This window comes from Candoia aspera, chromosome 2, assembly GCF_035149785.1.
Source record: "Candoia aspera isolate rCanAsp1 chromosome 2, rCanAsp1.hap2, whole genome shotgun sequence".
Taxonomy (NCBI): Eukaryota; Metazoa; Chordata; class Lepidosauria; order Squamata; family Boidae; genus Candoia; species Candoia aspera.
Genome location: NC_086154.1, coordinates 8,034,731 through 8,057,322, shown reverse-complemented (window position 1 = coordinate 8,057,322; position 22,592 = coordinate 8,034,731). Strand labels below are relative to the sequence as shown.

The 22,592-nt window shown below is 49.1% G+C and overlaps 1 pseudogene; it reads right to left on the bottom strand.

The window, feature by feature from the left end:
* Nucleotides 1-5,983: 5,983 nt before the first annotated feature.
* On the bottom strand, nt 5,984-22,287 carry LOC134489791 (zinc finger protein with KRAB and SCAN domains 7-like; annotated as a pseudogene).
* Nucleotides 22,288-22,592: the final 305 nt, after the last annotated feature.

Genomic DNA, 22,592 nt, shown 5'->3' with positions numbered 1-22,592 from the left:
CAGTAACCACATCCAGTTTGCCCTGGTTCATAGATCTTACATTCCAGGCTCCAGTGGTGTGTTGATCCTTAGAACATCTGATTTGCCGTTCACCATCAGCACCATCGGCCGCTAGCTGTCCTTTCGGCTTTGAGCTAGCTGCGTCATCACGTCTGGGGCTAGTTGAGCTCATCCTCTGTTCCTCCCCAGTAGCATTTTGACCATCTTCCGACCTGGGGGTCTCATCTTCCGATGGTATACCGACATATCTCTGGTTGTAGTGATCCATTTAGTTTTCACGGCAAGAATACTGGGGTGGGTTGCCATGACCTTCCCCAGGGATCGCATTTAGTCTGACCTCTCTGTCATGACCTTCCCGTCTTGGGTGGCCCTTCACGGTTTAGCTCATGGCATCATTGAGGTGCTCAAGCTCCAGCACCACGGCAAGGTAGTGATCCTTTGCTGAAGACCCAAGGACTACCTGTATTGTATTTTATACAGTATATGTGATGACCTGTAGTTAAAACAATAAACTTACTTTTTTTGCATACCAATTTAATTTATTTCCTTCCCTTTCTGTACGTGGTGTTCTTCCTGCTCCCAACATTCATTCTCTACTTTCTTTTCCTCCTTTTCTTTTCCTCTTAGCCTGAAGGAGAGGAGAAGGAAGTCATAGCTGGGAAGTAGCTTGCAGTGTTTCATCAGGGAAGATAGGGAGGCAAGATATGTGTGTGTGTGTGTGTGTGTGTGTGTTTATTTATTTATTCATTTGAGGCTTTTAGGCCACTTAGGCACCAAGACTGGCAGAGCTCTGACTGCATAGTTGTGGCTGCCATCTTGACTTTTTTGACTCCTTGGTGGACACCTCTGGCTGGATTCTTGATGAGTTTGGGGAAATCATGGAAGTTTTCTGCTGTGTTTACTGAAAGAAGGAAGGCCTACACACATTTTAGCCCAAAATCCTTGGGCAAATGCAAATGCAGTGTCATGGGTTTGGCTGCCCAAACTGACCAGCACCATTTCTAGGGTATTTAGTGTGTGGGCCATGAAAACATCCATCAAAGCCTGCAGGTTACCCACCCCTTTCATAAAGGATGGAGAAGTGTTGAGGGTCACATGTACCGGCCCCGCTCTGGGTCCCAATGGCCTTGCTGAACCAGCCTTCATCTTTCCCATGGAACTTCAAAAGTGAAATGGGTTTTTTATTGCACCGAGGAATCATCTTGCAAGTTGATGCGCCTGGAGATAAAGGAAGAATTGCCGATACAAGAAGGCAAGCGAGAGCCAGGATGGTGGGGAAAGTGCTGGACTAGAGACCCAGGTTCTAATCCCCCTTCAGTCATGGAATCTCCCTGGGAGATTCTGAGCCAATCACCTCTCAGCCCCGCCTACCTCACAGGGTTGTTGTTTTGGGGAAAAGAGGAGGAAGAAGGAATACGAGGTATGTTTGCCACCTTGAGTCATTTACAGAAATAATAGAAGTGGGATAGAAAATAAAAATGAATGAATGAAATAAATGACCCCCTTGGGGGAGGGGGGTTCTGTCAGAAAATGCCCAGCAGGGACGAGATGGGTGGGGAAAATTGGATAAATAAATAAATACATAAACAAACGAACAGTCTCTCTGAAGCTCCCAGGAAAAGTGGTTGAGGGCTAAGCCAGAGCCTCTTATTGTGTTCTTGGTAAGTGATGCGGCTCAGCACAGATGGGGGCCAAGAGCTGCTGAGCGTTTGTGAGAAATACGTGGGTCCGCGGGTGGGGAGCAAGTTCCCTTCCTAAGGCCTGTCCTTAAGCCGAACTTGTACGTAAGCCGGAACAGGTATTTAGCATCAGTTAGTCTGCAGAGAGGGAGGGAGGATCTCTGTGTCTGCAAGCGAGCAGGTCTGCTTTGTAGCCTACCAAAAAGATCACGATTAAACGTTAGCCTTGACAGCACTGCACTTTTGTTCTATCTAGTCCTGCAAAGCGGAAGGGGTATGTCTTCCATACCCCGTGTTGCCAGATGCCCGAAATCTTCATAGCCCGACGCGTCCTTAAAAGTAGCCCAAAACAGCCCTCAAAAACGCAACCCGCAAGGGCCAAAAATTCCCCGCAACCGATCTGTAGGAACAGCCCAATTGGGCGGGAAAACTCGCCAACCGGCCACGCGCGCATACCGGAAGAGGCGTTCGTGAGGTAAAATCGCGGCGGGCGCGCTCCTTTCTCGAGCTGACGGGCCGGCGAAGGCACGTAACGCTCTCGGGAAGCGTTGAAAGCGGGCTGTACGGTATATTGAAAATTCACACGCTACTTCGTGGCGCTCATGGAGGCCTTGTGCGGCTTTGGCGGTTCCTCGGGGGAAGCGCCACCCGCCCGTTCCTATCTAGGGGTTGTTTGTTCATAACCTGGAGATTCGTAGCCTGCTCCCATCCTGACTTCTCTTCAGCTTCCCTCAGCCTTCCCGACTGTTCCTCCAGTCTTTGCCTAACCATTTTCCTTTCCTCGTCATTTTTATTTCATGAGCTATAAAGGTGTGAAGGAACCTCAGAGAAGAATCTCTTGCTTCTCTGAGTTACAATTTAAAAATTACAGAATAATAAAAATGTCAGCCCCTGACTTGAATGAAAATGGGCATGGACCGAACCAACAAACAGCATTAGCTGTTGTTCATCTTTCTTGGATCCAGAATAGACCCCCCCACAAGTAACTTTTTTCCCTGAAAGATGGGTCTATAAAAGATTAATGAAAATTTCGCGTGAAAAGGGGTTGAGGGTTTTTTTTAAAAAAAACATGAAAAAGCAAAGAATAAATGAATATTTACATAATTGAACAACGCTCATAATTAACATCAGAGGAACATAAAATGTGACGTACCTTGAGAGGTCATCTATCCTAGCCCAATGGCATTCAAACTAAATAGGAGGTAAACTAGGGGAAACTCACACCAGGGTACCATATATTAGAGAAAGTTGCAAACAAAAACGTTTTTCAATGCATTTACCCCCCCTCCCCCCACAAATCCCTACTTCTATGGCTGGTGGCTTTTTTATATAAGCATTAGCCAAGAATTTGTTCATTTCTTTTTTGATTATTTAAAACATTTGTATGCCATTTGTCCTTTAACTGGCTGACAATAAAATCCAACAATTAAACCATTTGGTTAAGACAGAGAATAAACACATACATTAAAAGATGGTAAATATAAGAGAACCCATAAATAGTAAAACTGTAACTGAGAAGCAGCAATAAAAATTTAAAAAACATCACAGTAGTTATGATCCAGCTTTCTGGTGTTGGTCTGTTTTTAGCATAATTTCCCAGCCCCCCGCTTTCTAAATCATTATGATTAAGTTTGAAGTATATTATACCATTAGATTGTAAGTATGCATGCTTTTTTTTGACAATTGCTTTACTTCAATACATTTTAAAGAAGAAATAACAGCAGTATTGGCATGTTATTAAAAGGCCTGGGAGAAGAAAGATGGCATCAAAAAGACAGTAAAGAAAGGGCCAGGCAAAACTCATTAAGGAGAGCCTTCTAAAATCAGGCAGTTATTCCTGAACCTTAATTCCAGGCTTTGCAAAATTGCTGTGTTCACAGAAGATGCTATGCCCAAATAAACTTTATGAGGGCTCAGCACGACACACAGCTAAGACTAGGGTTTGGGTTTCCCCAAACACTGAACTCCGAACTACCTAACACTTATGTTAGACTAGACTAGCTAAACCCACCCTATGATTTTCAGCTCTCTAACCCACACCTCCATTTATTGTGACATTGTTTATTGGTCCATTTGTGAGAATCGTCTTCTTCACATTCAGGTGTAGTCCGTATTGAACAGCATTCGTTCTGTTATACGTAGCGTTGCCATGAGTTGTAAACGACTCAACAGCAACTAACAACCACCCACACCTCTTCCTCCATTGTTTCTGCTTCTCCAAAACACTTGTGTACAGGGCCAGATTAAGACCATCTGATGCCCTAAGCACAGCCCAACAATGGTGTCCCTTGATGGAACTGAAACTCTCATGCCATGAGACGCAACAAATGGGTATCTGATACCTTCAAACCAAGCTTAAGAGTTACCATGCCAAAGAAAATGTTTTTAACAATGGAGATTAAATTTGAACACTGTAGATAAGGACAATTACAAAAAAATTGACTAAAGGCAAGTGTGGCAGTGAAAAAGTTAAGGGCACAATAGCTGGTGGGGGGGAAACTCTGGTTCCCCCTTCCCTTGGTGCCTTGAGATGATGATGATGATGCCACTCAACTCCCAGCAACTCTGGGTGGTTTACAAATTTTAAAAAACAAGGAAGCAACAAAAAAGATGGCAAAATGATGAAAACTGGATGGGCACAAAAAAAAGACATTTTCTTATTTTGCTTGCAACTTCTTTCAGTTATCTTCCTTATTCTTTATGTCCCCTCATTACAGGGGACATCCTGGGGTCAACTGTCAAGAACCCGCATCAGCTTCTCCAGATGCCTTATGGCTGTGAGGAACAAAATATCTCTCTCTTTGCCCCTAACATCTATACCCTGGATTATCTAAATAAGATGGAGCAGCTAACAGAAGAGATCAAATGCAAGGCAATGGGATACTTGGTGGCTGGTAAGCAGGCTTATGGAGACTGCACACATGTAAGCATGCTGTTCTTGGTTTCTTTGAGGGAGGCTACACAATCAGTCATAGAAACAACTCGAATCAGCGTGACCGTCTTTAATGGGTTTAACCAGTAAATCAGGAAAGTAAAAGCTGTGGATCACAGGGGGGTGCAAAAGCTTTATATTAGGACTCTCAGGACTTGGTAAAAGTGGCCTGCAAATTGCAAATTTATTTATCTAATTAATTAAATTTATGTCACTGCCCATCTCCCCCAGTGGGGGACTCTGGGCAGTTTACAATAAAATACTAAAAACATAGCCACCTAATTTACTATTAGAAATATAAATAGAAAATAAATATAAAATCCAAGTGGAGATGGAACACAATCACTAAGGGGTGCTATGGCACCAGCCACCCCCAGGTGGAGCTGTCGTTCTGCCCCTCCCAAGGAAGGCGGCAGAGCCAGGCCTTTGGTTTCTTCTGGAAGTCCGAGAGCAAAGAGACCTGTCTCAACTCTGGGGGCAAGATATTCCAAAGGGTGGGCGCCACTGCAAAGAAGGCTCGCCTCCTGGACCCCACTAGATGAAATTCCTTTGCTGATGGGGTCCGTAGCATGCCCTCCCTGCCTGACCGGGTGGGGCAGGTCGATGTTATTGGGATGAGACAGTCCCTCAGGTGCCATCCAAGTACCTGCTTGGTTGGGACTCCAGATAAAGTTGGCTAGGCAATGCTACCTGCTGAGTAGACCGAAGAGTTCAGCGAGATTTCAGTCTGTTTCAAGAACCAAAGGAAAATAAAGCAACAACAAAAATATCGGCTCTTTATTAGGAAGTGAAAGGAACACAAGCAGCAGGTGATACTTCGATTCTGTTATTAGAATAGCAAAGGTACATATTTTCCCCAAACTGACCTCAATCCCCAGCATCACCTCATGGACTTGTCTTCTAGGCAACCACATGGAAGAGGCTTACTCTTGCCTTCTTCCAGGATGTTTGGTATACTGTCCTGGCATTTCTTCTATTATTTTCCAGAATGGAGAACTGAAGAAGTTTCATTTAAAAGCTGGGGACATGATTGTGATGTCATGGAATCGGGGTGGAAAATATAGTTTGTCAAAGTACATTTGTACCCTTAGGGACACTGCCTAGGTATGGACTTCTTTTGCTCACAGTTCTTCGCGTTGATCCACGTTCCTCTAGGTGCCCTGAATGATAGAACTTCCTTTCTTATTCATTTGCACTCCTGAGCTAGAGTTTTAGGCATTAATTTGTCTGGGCCTCATACTAGAAGCCTCAAGACCTCTCCCCAGAAAGGGGGTTTATACCACTTTGCATTACAATGGCTATATTCAGTACTGACCACCAGGAGGCACTATACAATCACTTTCATTCCTGCTGGAACTTGTCAGGAATAGGTACCCCCCTACCTTGTTTGATGGGTCTTCTATATATTGTACATTCAACCTGTTACTGGGGTTTGAACTCACAGGCCTTGCAGATTAAGGACTACATAATGCAATGGGTTAGATTGTTAAGTTATGGCCACCAGCTTGACTGCTTGTGAGGGTTTCACAGCCAGGAGCATCCACAGGGAAGATCCAAAATTAAAGAGGGCAACTGGCATGGAATAACTGAGGCCCCACCCTTTTTTCACACGGAGTGACTTTTTTGACAGCACCTCCAGGCAATCCACACACTCATTTGTAATCAAAGATTTTGCTACAGTCGTCTTTTAGATGGTATCCCTCGGTGTTGGATCAGCTGGCGTTCTTCTCTGCTCCTAAAACAGTTTATATCCTATGTGAATTCAGAGCAGATTCTCTCCATTATATGTGGGTGCAACCCCCTCCCCACAAAGCCTCAGTTTCTTATTCCTAAACCTGGGATTGCCAATGCATCCTTAGGCCTTAATGCTGCCTTTAGCTATGCAATTCCCCAGAGTATGAATTCTCTGGTGAGAAGTAAGGTTTGTATTTTTGCTATAGCTTTTCTCACATTCAGAGCAACTTTAGGATTTTTCCCCGGTATGACTTTTCTTATGCTTGGTGAGGCTGGAGCTCTGGCTGAAGCTCTTTCCACACACCAAGCATTGATAGGGTTTCTCCCCTGTGTGGATCCTCATGTGCTTAATGAGAGTTGAATGGTTGCAGAAGCTCTTGCGGCAATCTGAACACTGGAACGGCTTCTCCCCAGTGTGGATCCTACGATGCGAGGTTAGGTTGGAATTCCAAGTGAAGCTTTTTCCACACTCGGGACATTTGTATGGTTTCTCTCCAGTGTGGATCCTCTGATGCAACGTCAGGTTGGTGTTGTTGCTGAAGTTTTTCCCACATTCAAAGCACTTATGGGGTTTCTTCCCCAAGAAGATCCGCTGATGAGAATTGACATGGCCCCCTTGACTAACAGGTGTGTACAGCTTCTCTCCTTTGTGGATCCTTTGGTGCTTAATGAGGTCCGACTGGCTAGAGAGTGTCTTTGTACAGCCTGGCGTGTCATACGGTTTCTCCCCTGTGTGGATCCGCTGATGGGAAGTCAGGTTTGCACTCCGTGTAAAGCGCTTTCCGCAAACGTAGCATTTATAGGGTTTCTCTTCTTCTTGGAGGAACTGAAATTCAGGAAGAGTTCTACTCTTGGCAAAATCCTTCCCAAACATTATGCTTTGATCTGAATTCTCCTCTGGGTGAAGTCTCCAGTGGGCATTTAGGCCCCTGTCCATCCTGTTTCCTCCTGGTTGTTCTTGGACAACGATGTCAGGAAAGTCACCACCGTCAGAAGCAAGAGACTGACGTTCCTTCGGGTGATTTTCTTCCTGCATCTTCAGTCCATCTTGGTTCCACAAGTTCTCCTTCAGATCGTCACCTTGGGTTGTTTTCGGCCGTATCTCGGAAAGTCCCTCTTCGCTGTCACTTTCCCACATCTCATCAGCTGGAACGAAAAGAGAAATGCTGTCAGGGTCCTCGAGGGAGATCCCCCAGCCGACCCCCAAGGCCTCTGTTTCTTATTCCTAAGCCTGGGATTGGCAATGCAATGCCAGTGAGAGCCACTGCTATTTTGAATTTCTTTGGGCACCCTGCTCTTCCTGATCAAAATTTACATTTTTAAAAAAATACGTAACTTTTTTTTAAAAATCAGAATCCAAGAGTTGGAAAGCTCACAGGATCCTAGATTGGAAAGGATCCTAGAAGCCATGTACATCCACTGAAGCATCTCAGACAGACATCCGGCCTCCCCTTGAATGCATCCACTGAAGGGGAACCCTCTGCCTGTCTGGGTCACTGGTTCTCTTAAACTGCTCTTAAGAAACTTTTTCTGTCACTCTGTGTGGATCTGCCTTCCTGTGATTTAAATGCTTTTTTTGCTGCGATGCATATAAAAAGGGATGGAGCTTCAGTTCCCCTGCGGCAGTTGCCATCTTGATTTCTGACCCACTTCTCCCCATCGCAGATGCCCCTGACTGGAGATGATCTCATTGTTCTCCTGCATGATACTTGTTCAGGACTTGGAGGATGCAGTCTTTCTGCATCCTGTAATCAAGGGCCAATTTTCCCATTCTTCAGTAGAGTGCCATAGAGATGACCGCAGGCAAGGAATGTGGCAGTGGCAGTTAGCCAAACATGAATTAAGCCCAGGAAAGGAAAAAGCAGTGAGAAAGAAACTTAAAGTGATCCTACTTTGACTTTCTTGGGTATAAGGAAGAGGGGAGGGGAAACACTGTCAAGCTTTCAAGGTTCTCCTACTTGCGCCATGGAGAGTTCCAGTATTTCTCATGGAAGCTCTTTCCTGACTAGGCCTACCTTGAAGGGCTGACATCAGTCTGGAAAGCCTGACAGCGTTCTCTTCCCTCCCTCTTATAACACAGAGCCACAGTAAGATCACTTTCTGTTTCTTTCTATGCCTTTTTCTCTTCCTGGATTTAATTCAGGTAGTCCTCTGGTTATGAACATTTGTTCAGGGACTGTTCAAAGTCAGAATGGTGCTGCACGAGTGGTACTTACAACAGGTCCTCATAGTTCTGGCCATTGCAGTGTCCCTGCACTCACGTGATTGCAATTGCCGATGTCCCCTGTCGGCTTCCCACGAGCAAAGTCAATGGGGAAGCCAGCAGGAAGTCGGTAGTCACGGTCATGTGAGGTCCTCACTTAACAGCCTGCATGGTCCTCACTTAACGATGGCAACCGGGACTGCCAGAATTGCCATCGCTAAATGATGTGGTCACGGTCCATCATGCTTTATTACCGCATCGCTTAGTGATGGAAATTTTGGTCCCAATTTCCATCGCAACCCAAGGACTACCTACTAACTGCTGGTGCTGCATTCCTTATCTCTGTGGTTCTCTACTTGCCCCATCCTCCTCACAGAGGTTACTTCATAGCTGCTGCCCCTTCCCTGAACATACTTTAGCAGAGCTAAATTGTTCTGGGTTTGGCGCCCAGAAATGGTCACGTTCTCAAGGCAGAGCCCGGCCAGTGCAGCACAGCTCCTACTTCCCCTTATTGGCCAACTCAATTCCTAGTGATCCTTAGCCCCTTATGTAGGCCAGGCTACAAAGTTAGAGACTCCCCCCATCCTGAAGATTTCAGAAATAATTTTTATAGTAAGCAGATCACGAAGCTTGCTTAGCTTACCTGCATTGATTTCTATCTGGATGGTGGTGGATTCACTGTGATTTCTGAGGCCATCACTGCAAGGGCTGGAAGCTGCTTCTTCTAGCTGGATCTCCTGCCAGGACTCTGATCTCTTGCAACTTGCCAAGGCATTTTCCTTTTTGCAGGCTGGAGAGAAGTTCTCCTTGGCTTTCCAGGCCACAGACCGACAGCCTTCCGGCACATTTTTCACCCCATCCTCTGCGGCCATCCATCCGTTGCCTGCTCAAGACACAAGGAGGGATCCCCAAAAACTCAGGGTCTGGATAAAAGGCACCTTCACACCCCCCACCCTAAAAGTGGGAAAAAGCAAACAGTGGGAAAGGAGGTTTATTCTCTGGGATTGCACTGTGAGAGTTCTAGTCCTGCCTTAGGCACGAAGCCGGCTGGGTGACTTTGGGCCAGCCCCTCCCTCTCAGCCCTTGGAAGGAGAAGGAAAGGGTGGCTTCTGAAAATGTTGCCAAGAAAACTGCGGGGACTTGTCCAGGCTGTCACCAGGAGTCAAGACAGACTTGAAGCCATACACAAAAAACTTGTTCAATAGCACTGTAACAATAAACAACACTTTAGTTTGTAAAAATAACGGTGTGTAGATCTGGGTAAGTTCCTGACTCTTTCCCACCTTCCAATAGTTTGCCAAGAACTCCAGAGCTGGTATCAGGAAACTGAAAGTGAGCTGAGATTAGTGAAGGTTGCTAAGAACAATAAGAAGGATTTTCTTCAATATGTTTACAATGAAAAGAAAAGCTGTTCAGGGAAGATGGGAAAAGGCTGGCAGGAAGAAAGAAAAATCAGAACTATTCAGCTTCTATTTCATTTTAGGCTTCTCCAGAAAGAAGTCTATGTCCCACCAGAAAATTGTGAAGAGCAGAAGGAAAAGGTGAGATTGAAGCTCAAGAGGGATAGAAACATGGCCAGAGACTACTTTTTTACTTTGAAGGAGTTTAAATTTTCTGGGCCAGACCAGCTGATGGTTTGGACAAACCCTTATGCTTAAGCATAACTTCAGAATTCCTGGAGAACTGGTACGATGCCAGGGGACTGGAGAGTTGCAAATATTGTCTCTCTCTTCAAAACGAGTATCTTTGCAAGGTGTTTAATTCAAAGTTTCCACCCTGCCGTGATTTGCTGCTGTTGCGGAAGAAAGGAGGCGGGGTGGTGCTGAATAGAAACCCGTGCAGTGAAACTGCCAGCATTCCTTTGCAAGCCGGTAAGAGATATGGGGAAGAGAAGAACTGTTCAGACTCCTGTGCAAGCTGGAGATGGCTGAATAGTCACATGAGGGGGGAAAACAGGGGATCTGGAAAGTTACAGAAAAGACTGTTTGTGTGCTGTTGGGGGGTAAGAAGCCTTAAGCTGCTGAATTGCACGCAAAAAGTTAATTTTGACTTTGCTTTGAAACTGGATGCCGATTCTCATTGAATAAACAATTCATATCCTTCATGGCTTGTGATTAAGTTTCATTTAGGGGAATACACAACTGGGTTCATCACAATGAGAGAGAAAAAATATCCCGGAAACTACAGACAAGTCAGGCTGCGATATTTGGGTGGATTCTACAACAGATCATAAAGAGATCATTCTGTAAACAGCTTCAAAATTGTCATCATCAGAAGTCAGCATGAAACTGTGAAGAACAAATCAGGTAACAGATTGGGGGAATGCAGTAGACATAATATATCTTGACATCCGCAAAGCATGACATTGGGAATCTAGTCAGGGGTGGACTGAATTGGATGGCAATGAGGTGGACACATGACTGCCTTGAAAATCATAATTAAGCAAATCATACGCATCAAATTGGAGAGAAGTGGGGGGCCACCGAGTTAGGTTCTGAGTATTCTACTCTTTCAGGTTTTTTATTAATGACATGCGTGAGGAGGTGATGGTTTATAACATTTTCAGATGATAAAAAATTGGATAGGACAGCCAATATCCTAGAAGCTGGAACAATAATTGGTTAAGTAGAGAAATGAGCTGAAAGTGAAAGCAATGTAATAGCGACAAGTGCACTGGTTCTAAAAGAGCAGGTTCACAATTTGGGGGTCCTTCTGGACTCACGGCTCCAGCTTGATCAGCAGCGGAAGCTGCAACTGGAGGGTCTCTGCCCAGCTGCAGCTGGTGTGCCAATTGTGCTCTTAGCTAGAGTAGGAGGATCTGGCTACAGTACTGTAATTCAGGCCCTCGTTACTACCCAGCTGGACTACTGCAATGCACTTTACGTGGGGCTCCCCTTAAAGGCTGCTTGGCAACTCCAACTGATCCAGAATGCAGTGGCTCACCTACAGTATATATTGACTCCTGGCACTGGGAGCATATAATGCGGATTCTGTGGGTCCTGCACTGGTTGTCCATTGATGTCTGGGTACAATGTAAGGAGCTAGAATTGTCCTAGAATATCCTTCCTGTCTTGGCACCTTCGGACTTCACATACTTTTGCCTTTCGACATATATGTAGCTTTAGATTATTTATTTATTGACTTGTTGAGGTAAATTAAGAAGTATAAGGTTCTTGACTCATTTGTTTAATTGGGTTCCCTTTATCTAGTTTTAGGACTTGTGTGGAGAACAGATAATGTTTAAGGTCATATTTAGGCAGAAATATTGAAAATTCAAAAAGGTTCACAAACTTTTTTTAATATAATTTTACTGAAGAAATTTTTAACAAGATAAAAACAATACAAATATTAGCAAACAAAAAATAATAGTAAATAGAAAAATAGAAAAAAAAAGGAAAAAAAAAGATTATAAAGAAGTGTCTTCCAATCTTTTTGACCTCAGTTAGTTAGTTAGTTAGTTAGTGTCATGAGCACCGTTGAGCTGAATGCATCAGCACAACGGCACACGTGACAATACCTCGGAAACTAGAGGAAGGGATTTAAAGATAAGCAAAGCACGCACAACAACAGACACAGACCCTGAGGAGAAGGGAACGACCCCGGCCGGAAGAACCAGTCATTAGAACACAAAGGGGGAAGAAAGAACGACAAAGACAGGGCGGATCACGAGGCACACCTGAAGCTGTCAGCAGGAGCGCAATGGATATCGCCCAGCTGACAGCAATCACCGGCCGGAGGAGGAAACCGATTACGAGCAAAGCCCGGGGCACCAGCAGGGGCCCCGCGACCCCTCACCTACCGGCAATGAAGCATACAGGACTTGGGGGAATGACACAACCCAAGGTGGGGGGGGCGCTGACCGGCGCGGGCTATTTAAACCCCACACCGGCGCGCTCCCTTCACTCTCAGCTTTTTCTAGCTATGCACTATGCTGAAATAAACCTGAACCTGCTCTTCCCTGGATCAGTGTCTGTGTTTTACTCAGTAGTAGGCAGCGCATGACATAAAGCTGAGAGTCGTAAACTCAGCCTCGCCAAGCCCCACCGGACAACAACGAGCCGCGGGAGGAACAGACGGCGAGAAGAACACGAGCGGAGAGCGATGGAGCCGACACGTCGCAGCCAGGACGGGCGAGCCGCACGACGAGAGGCGGAGGAGATCCGACAGAGGCCAGAGGCAACGCGGACCCCAGGAGCCACGAACACCCTCCCGGCCCATCCCGAGCCTCAGCCCCACCCCCGGAGGGAGGCGGAGGTGACCCGACCACGGGAAGGAGCAACATACCTCCCGAGACCCGCGGAGACCTCCCCGCCCCACATCGCACCCCAGCCACAGGCGTGGAGCTTCAGCCCAACTGCAACAAACGCAGTGGAGGACGGAGAGACGAACCAGCCGATTCGCTCCCAAGCCGAGGGAGCTGACCAGCAGACGGAAACGCCTGAACCCCACCGGTGGCCCAACTATGCGGAGACGCCGACCGGTCCGATCACAGCTGCGGCGTGGACCTTGGACCGAGAAACGCAAGCCAGACTCACGGCCATGGAGGCCCAACTAAGGGACCTCGGGACCATGCTGCAGTCGCTGATGTCCTCCATGCCTCACTGGAACATTCCCGTGCAGATACACACCCCTATTCAAACCCCGAGGGGGTCTTGGCACCTCCATAGGCCAAATGCTAACCGGCAAGCTTCCCCGGTGGAAGAAGCCATGGGACGGGACGCGAGGAGAGGGGATCCACCGAACACCAGGGCCCCAAAGGACTTCCCCATTTTCTTCGACGGGAACCCCGCGAAGCTGTCGTTTTTCGTCATGAATGCCAGGGAGTTCATGGGGCGGCACGGACACTCCTTTGACTCCGAAGCGGACAAGATCGCAGCCGTGGCGATCAAGTTGCAAGACAGGGCGGCGGACTGGTACGTCCAAATGTATGAGTCCAATTCCCCCACCCTCTCTGACTTCCACGCCTTCATCACTGAGATGAAGCACTATTTTGAGGACCCGCTAGCCAAGGAGAGGGTTAAAGGCGCGCTTCAAGCCCTCAAACAGGGCGCACGAACTGTCGCGGACTACGCCCTCGAATTTAAAGCCCTCGCAGGGAAGATTAACGACTGGTCCGAGACTACCCTGCTAGAGATGTTCAAAAGGGGCCTCAACTGCGAGGTACTCCAATGGGCACTCTACCGGGACGACCCGGAGACACTGCAAGGCTGGATCTACCTAGCGGGGAGAGCGGAACACGCTCATCGCACTTTCTTAATGACGACGGCAGAGGACAAAACAAACACCAGCCCAAAGGTACCCGCGCCACACTTGGGGCCGGCCGGTCCCACGTACCAAAAGAAGAAGTTTGCTCGCGGACCCTGCGCGAAGTGCGGGAAAATGGGGCACAAAGCAGCAGACTGCTTCTCCAACCGAACACTAACTAGCGCTCCCAAACCCGCACCGAAAATGATGTCCAAACCAACTAACCCACCGCCGGCCCCCCACTGCCGGATGACCGGAGCCACAGCGACACCGGACGAAGACTGGGACGCTTACTTGGGGGAGGACGCCGAAGTCCCAGACCGGCCGGCGGGAAACGCTCCCCGCCTGCCTTAAAACGCGCCGCGAGGCAGGTGGTGGGACAGGGGCGCGAAACACATAGACAGAGCGACGAAAGCTCCGTAATAATCGGGTCAATCAGGCTTTCCTTCGGCAACAGAGCCACCACGGCCGCGGCGCTAGTGGACTCGGGGTGCTCCAAGAACCTGATCCACCCCGACATAGTCGCCAAGCTCGACCTGCCTTGCCTCCCCTCCCCACACCGCTGGCTTTCCACCAGCTGGACGGCTCAACAGCGGGAGGGAAACCAGCCACGACGCAGACCGAGCCGGTCACCCTGCAAATGGGCACCCACACCGAGCAAACATCTTTTGTGGTAACCCACATAGGGCGGCCCATCGTAGTCCTAGGAATACCGTGGCTCGCGACCAACAACCCGCGCATTAACTGGAAGACCCGCACCTTCCAATTCGACGGCGCGTACCGGGCGCCAGTTCCGGCGGGCAGGATCAACCCCACAATGGGACGGGCAGAGGCTGCAGCCCAGGACAACACAGCAACCCCAGAAGACCTACCTGAGCAATATGCTGACTTCTCAGAGGTCTTCGGGGAAGAGGAGGCGGACCAACTACCCCCCCACCGCAAGACGGACTGTAGAATCGAGCTGCTTCCCGATGTTCCCTTACCCAGGCCGAAGATTTACTCGATGACCCCGAAGGAGATGACAACCCTCCGGGAGTTCATCGATAAAAACCTGGCTAGGGGTTTCATAGAGCCGGCATGCTCACCGGTCGGAGTGCCCGTCTTATTCCGAGAGAAAAAAGACGGCACCCTACGGCTCTGCACCGACTACCGGGGCCTCAATGCGGCGTCCCTATCCAATAAATACCCCCTACCCCTCGTGAAAGACATGCTCGCCCACCTGTCCACAGGAAGAGTATTCTCCAAGCTGGACCTTCGCGAGGCGTATTACAGGATCCGAATCAGGGAGGGGGACGAATGGAAAACAGCGTTCAACTGCCCCCTAGGTGCCTTTCAGTACAAGGTGCTGCCATTCGGACTAGCAGGGGCCCCGGGAGTGTTCATGCAGCTCATCAATGAGGTACTGCATGAACACCTGTTCAAAGGAGTGCTAGTCTACATAGATGACGTCCTCATCTACACCCAGACGCACGAAGAACACGTAACCCTAGTCAGACAAATCCTCGAGAAGCTAAGAAGGGCGAAACTCTATGCCAAACCATCAAAGTGCGAATTCCATAAAGCACGCCTAGACTACCTGGGGTACCGAATCTCCGGCGACGGCATAGAAATGGACCCCGCAAAAGTCGAGGCAGTGGTGAATTGGGAACGCCCACGTAACAGGCGCCAACTCCAAAGCTTCCTCGGCTTCGCGAACTTTTACAGGTCATTCGCATGGGGGTTCGCGGAGATAGCCCTCCCCCTAACAGACCTCCTCAAAACTAAAGGAGTTGGGGACACACGGCGAGCCAAGAACCCAGGGACAGTACTAAATTGGACTCCCGCATGTCAGACAGCGTTCAACAGACTGAAAGCGCTGTTCACAACGGAGCCAATCCTCGCTCATCCGGACCCAGAACAGCCGTTCGTGGTCCAAGCCGACGCCTCAGACTTCTCCCTGGGGGCCATACTGCTCCAAAAGGACCCTACAGGAATCCTGAAGCCATGCGCCTACCTGTCGAAGAAATTCTCGGAGACGGAAAGGTGCTGGCACGTATGGGAGAAGGAAGCGTTCGCGGTAAAATCGGCGCTAGAAACATGGAGGCATCTACTGGAAGGAGCCACCCAACCATTCGAGGTCTGGACAGACCACCGGAACCTCGAGGCCCTCCGGACGCCCAGACGCCTCAGCCCGAAACAGGTCAGATGGGCCCAATTCTTCAGCCGCTTTAACTTTCAACTGAAGTTCTTACCGGGCAAAAAGAACTTCCTGGCTGACGCCCTCTCCCGACTGCCCCAAGATGAAGAGCCCGTTCCAGATATGATTGGGACAGTCCTATCCGCCTCCCAGCTGGGGATGGCTGTGACCACCCGGAGCGGCGCTCAGAAACAGCTCAACCCCACGTCTCAACCGACGGCAAGCCAACCAGCGACCAGACGGCGCCACCTGCGACTGCCAGGAGGGATACGCGCGGACCTCACCGCCGCCCTCAAAACCGACCCCTGGCTACTAGCAAACCCCGACAAGGTGACGATGGCACAGGACTTAGCATGGGGGGAAGGCAGAATATATGTCCTGGACTCGCAGCGCCAGGCGATCCTGCGCAGATCACACGACAGCAAACAAGCGGGACACTTCGGGTTTCTAAAGACCCTGCACCTAACACGACAATTCTGGTGGCCCGCATTGAGACGGGACGTGAAGGCCTACGTAGCGTCCTGCCCGATATGCGCTATGGCCAAACGGGCACCGGGTAAGCCCCCGGGACTCCTACAAACGGTGGCGGAGCCCTCCCGACCATGGGAGGAAATCTCCATAGATTTTATAGTAGATCTACCACCCAGCCAGAAGAAAACAACCATTTGGGTGGTGAAAGACTACTTTTCGAAACAAGCACATTTCATCCCCTGCTCATCAGTCCCGTCCGCCCAGCAACTGGCTAAACTTTTCCTTATACACGTGTACAGGTTACACGGATGTCCCGTACGCGTGGTGACCGACAGGGGCACACAATTCACCTCGAAATTCTGGCGGGCTTTCCTAAAACTGATTGGGACCCAACAAGCCCTATCCACGGCCTGGCATCCCCAGACGGACGGAGCCACAGAGATCCTCAATGCCACCCTAGAACAATTCATACGCTCATACACCAATTACCACCAAGACGACTGGGTCGACCTGCTTCCGTTTGCAGAAGTCGCATACAATAACGCCGTTCACACGAGTACAGGGAAAACCCCGTTCGAAGTAGTCTCTGGGCGCGAGTTCGTACCCATACCAGAGCTACCGCAACCCCCGGGACCCCAAGTGGGTGCTAGTGACTGGGGACGGAAGATAGCGGAATCATGGCCAATAATCACGGCAGCGCTGAAGGAAGCACAGTCGGCCTACAAAGAACAGGCCGACAAGCACCGGCGCCAGCAACCGACATTCCAGGCAGGGGATATGGTCTACCTATCCACCAAATTCATGAAATCACCTCAACCCTCGAAGAAACTGGGGCCTAAGTATATCGGGCCACTTCGAGTAACACAGATAGTGAACCCGGTGGCAGTACGCCTGGACCTGCCGCACAATCTAAGGAAACTCCACCCGGTATTCCACAGCAGCCTCCTGAAACCAGCAACCACCTCCCGATGGCACCCAAGCACGCCTCTGCCCTCCCCAGTGATGATCGACGGCCAACAACATTTCGACGTAAAAGAAATACTCGATTCCCGCCGTCAACGGGGCACACTATACTACTTAGTGAAATGGAAACACTTCCCCCACCCAGAATGGGTGGCGGCTCAACACGTCAAGGCACCGGACCTGACCCGAGCATTCCACGCGACATACCCCGACAAACCAAAGGGGCGCCTAGCCGAACCGGCCCCTAGAACACACTTCCCCCCTCAGGCCTTCCCCCCCCACCCGCATCGCCCCCAGGTGAAGGGGCCCCCCAAGCCTGCGACTTGAGTAGACCTCCTCCCCCCTGGGACTCGCCCTCCCCGGGCCCAGTGGGGAGAGAAGATTAGTCATAAGTGCATCGCCAGGGGGCAAATACCCAGGATGCACACATGACAACACGACGAACGTCAAAATAAACAAGCAACAAAACAAAAAGATAAGGATCCTACCTGGAGCTGAAAAGCACCCGACCAGCCACGCCTCCTCTCACGACGAACTGAGCAAGAACAAGCAGGTGTGGTCAAGGCATGCGCACTCGCAGGGTGTGGTCGAGGCATGCGCACTCGGAACACACCCAAAAGATGGAAACGAGGTAGAGGGCGGAGCGAGGGGAGGGGTAAAAGCACTCCGGCGGGAAATACAAAAAAAAAAACAAACTTTTGACAGCTCTCCCGAAAAAAAAAAACGGAATGCCGGGGGGGGGGGGGGGGCTACCATTCGAAAGGGGGGCAGTATGTCATGAGCACCGTTGAGCTGAATGCATCAGCACAACGGCACACATGACAATACCTCGGAAACTAGAGGAAGGGATTTAAAGATAAGCAAAGCACGCACAACAACAGACACAGACCCCGAGGAGAAGGGAACGACCCCGGCCGGAAGAACCAGTCATTAGAACACAAAGGGGGAAGAAAGAACGACAAAGACAGGGCAGATCACGAGGCACACCTGAAGCTGTCAGCAGGAACGCAACGGATATCGCCCAGCTGACAGCAATCACCGGCCGGAGGAGGAAACCGATTATGAGCGAAGCCCGGGGCACCAGCAGGGGCCCCGCGACCCCTCACCTACCGGCAATGAAGCATACAGGACTTGGGGGAATGACACAACCCAAGGTGGGGGGGGCGCTGACCGGCGCGGGCTATTTAAACCCCACACCGGCGCGCTCCCTTCACTCTCAGCTTTTTCTAGCTATGCACTATGCTGAAATAAACCTGAACCTGCTCTTCCCTGGATCAGTGTCTGTGTTTTACTCAGTAGTAGGCAGCGCATGACAGTTAGTTAGTTAGTTAGTTTATATCACTGCCTGTGAGGATTTTGATTTTAAGGCCTAATTTTAGAAACTCACAGCACAAGCCATGATGAACATGCAAAGTTCTTTATTAGGTCTTTCTCTCAGTCTGTCAAAGCCACGACTGGCCCCACTTCCTCCCGCCTCCCTTAAGCCTCCCACCTTTTCTTTGTCCCACTCCTTCCTCTGCGTTGACAGCTTGCATGATGGTGGCCTCTCAGTTGTGAATGGGGTTGTTGCTAGCTGCTCTCTTCTCATCCCTTGCCCCACCATTGTTTCTCCTCTCTCTTTCATTCCCCTTGATGTGTAAGGTTGGAGCACCCAGTCGCAATTAGCTATTGCTTCTGGGTTCTCCAACCTTACACCGCCCACCTCCCCCGTTGTTATAATGTTATAAATGCATTTATCTTTTCCCCTCTCTAAGGTTACATCATAATTTCCTTCTTTCCTTAAAATACCCTTTCTAATCTTGAAACCCATACATCACAAGTTCATTTTTCTCTTTTTTCAGCAAAAGGTCCATAAGGGGTTAGGGTTCACAAACTTTTAAGCACCACTGTACATCTTTGTTTTTGTTTTTCATTTTTATGCTATTTTTTTAGTTGTGGATTTTATGATGTCATTTGTTGTCATTTTAATTGTACCATGGATGTTTTCTTTCCTGAAACATGTTATACTATGTAAGCTGCTGAGAATCATTACATTACAATGGGGTGTATGTTTTATAAATACAGTGTAGAATGCTTTACTTGGGAAATACAAGTCACATGCATTGGTATAAGATGGAGAATGGTACTCATGAAAAAAAGTTTGGGGAGTGGTAGCTGATTGTGAACAGAGTACCAGCCAGAGTACCAGCCAGCAGGTTGGTATGGCTGCAAAGACGTCAAAGACAATTTTAGTGTGCATCAACAGATGCATCACATTCCCTTCACATGCCTGAATGGAAGCCACACCCAACACAACAAATGCGGGATACGGAACAGCTGACATTTAGAAAGTGGATTTGAACCTGCATCTCCCTGCTCCAACCTCTTCACCACAACCCCACCCCTGACTCCAAGCCCAATGTGATTGCCACTTACCCAATAGCCTCCCATCAGCAGCTCTGCAGTCACTGTGATCTTCCTCCTTGGTTTCCACACAGAGCTGCCTTTGCTCTGTGGCAGGTAAAGCTTGTCCACCCTCCACAGAATCCTCGGTGTCCTCCACAAATGCTGCCTGGCAGACGAGAAGGGGGTTACCTCCTAGGGCTGTGATAAGCGTTGGAGGGCCAGGTCCTGCCTCATCACTTCAGACTTGGCAGCCCCACTGACCCACACAGGAGCCCATCTGAACAAAGGTCCTGCAGGAAACCCCTCCCAGCATTTTAGAACCTTCCTCTGGTCTACATCAATGTTTTTCAAGCTTGGCAACTTTAAGATGTGTGGACTTCAACTCCCAGAATCCCCCAACCAGAATGCTGTCTGGGGAATTCTGGGGCTTAAAGCCCACATGTCTTAAAAGTTGCAAAGTTTGAAAAACACTGATCTAGATACAGATTTTTTTTTTAAACAGGGACAGTGCTTTCCTTGTGGAATCCCTAATATGGTGGGATGTATGTAATGTATATGTTGCCTTGCCAACACAGCTCTAAACGCTGACTTACTTTGGAGCTTTTTAAAAGTTTTATCATTTTTACAGTGGCATTGGTGGGAAGCCCTGTTAGAAATCTGTTGAGGGTGTTTCTGTCTGAATTACCACATGACGTTTTATTATATATCGTTAGTGGCAGCCTAGAAATACCTTTAAAATCATATATATTCTTCTGGCTGGCTTGAGAACAACTGGAAATGGCAGGAATTTGGTAAGTGATACTGGTAAGTTCCTTAATCAGATGACCTTGCAGCTTTCATAACAAATTCATAACATTCTCAAATAATTAGAGCTATAATCCAAATTATCTAATGGAAATGAAGTTAGAAAAGTGTCTAACATGATGTGTGTGTGTGTATGCTTTCTTCAGTAAACGAAACGAACAAAAGGGACGTGATAACTTAATCGGAGTCAAAATTATTGTTATAGATTATAGCTTATAGCATTATTATAGGAACTTAAGCGGACACTGAATTTGTAAAACTAGATCCCCAGTCCACCCCACTGACCAACATCTGATTAGCCCTGTCTTGAGAGGAGCAAACTGATCATCATTTTTTCCCTTTAAGGTATAATTCAAATATACACATCCCCTCTCTACATGTATACTGTTTATACTGTTCATTGTTCAGCTTGGTTTATCAGAGCTTAGATAACCTTGGGAGGTGGATTTGATTATTCCTATTTTGGTTCTCATTTGCACCATTACCAAGCCTCTAATTCTGCAGCAGCCTTCTCCTCCAATGGCCTAGCACTTGAACTCCTGAAAGCTGCAGAGCCATTTATTGAACGGAAATAGAAGGTGCAGCAGTGGGGAAAGCTGCAGAGGAATGCCAATTTCATTTCTCTTTTTCAAGGCTCTCTGGGTTACCAGGGAAACTCACAGAGAAATGAGGGGAGGCTGCGAAAGAATGAAGAACGTAGGGGAGGTGAGTCCAATTTGCATCGCTTTTGCAACCTGACAGCAGGACATTTTCTATTTGTGCAGCTGATGATCTTAAGCCATACTTCAAAGGATATTTTGAAAATAATGTCTTTGTAAGGTGCGTTAAACAAAAACAGGAAAAAGCCGGGGCAGGGTTTGGGAGTCCCTTGGGAGAGAGTTACCTGGCTGTCCTGCGGCTCGGCCTCCCGCTGCCTCTGGAGGAACTCCTCGGCCAGGGCCACCGCCTGGGGACAGCTCTCGGGACCCTGCTCCCTCACCCAGCTCTGGATCTCCGGGGGCAGGACGGTCAGCAGCTGCTCCAGCACCAGGGTCTCCAGGATCTGCTCCTTGGAGACCCGCTCCACCTTCAGCCACTGGTGGCAGAGCACCTGCAGCCGGCTATACACCCCACGCGGCCCTTCGGCCTCCTGGTAGCGGAAACGGCGGAAGTGCTGGCGCCACCTTTCCCTGGCCAGGGCGTCCCACCGCAAGATGGCCGCCTTCACCTTCCTGTAATCCTCGCGGTCCCTCGCCTCCAGGCTGCTGAAGGCCAGCTTGGCTTCTCCCCGCAGGGCAGGCACGAGCCGGGCTACCCATTCCTCTTTGGGCCACCAACAGGCCACCGCCACTTGCTCGAAGGAGGCCAGGAAGGCCATGGCGTCGTCCCATGGGGTGGGCTCCTCGGGTGACGGCGGCACCCCCTGGCTGGAGGGAAGGGGCTCCATGATGCGTAGGAATTCCTGCCACTGGGCCTCCCAGCGCTGGGCCAATCCTTCTCCGGGCTCCATCTTGACTGGACGCAGGGCGGCTGTCCTGCGGGAGACCGCCACGCACCCAGAATGCATTGCTTGAGGAGGACGAGGTGCTCCCTCCACGTCCCTCCTGGGTTTACGGTCTCCCAACCCTTGGAGAACGGGGATGGCTTTCGCGCTTCCCCTGCTTGGCACGCTGCCTGCAGGACCTTTTTTTTCCATCGTCATCCTTGGCCAGGCTCTGCAAGATGGCGCCAGAAGCAGGCAGGATCAAGATGGCTTCAAGCTGAAATGGAAGGAGATACTCATTCAACAGATATTTCCCGCCTTTTGCAAAGGCTACCTGTGAGGTAATCATATGCAAAATATATGCGTGCAGACATTCCGCAAAAAGGACAACAGAGCTGAGAAAGGGCGACCCGTTCCGTTGGCTGGGCAACGCTGACTGCTGGTTGGCTCCGCCTCTCTCAACCCTGCCTTCTCTTTGGTTCGTCCACCTGAACAGAATAAGACGTATTTTGGACCAGCTCAAAGGCCCACTCCATGCT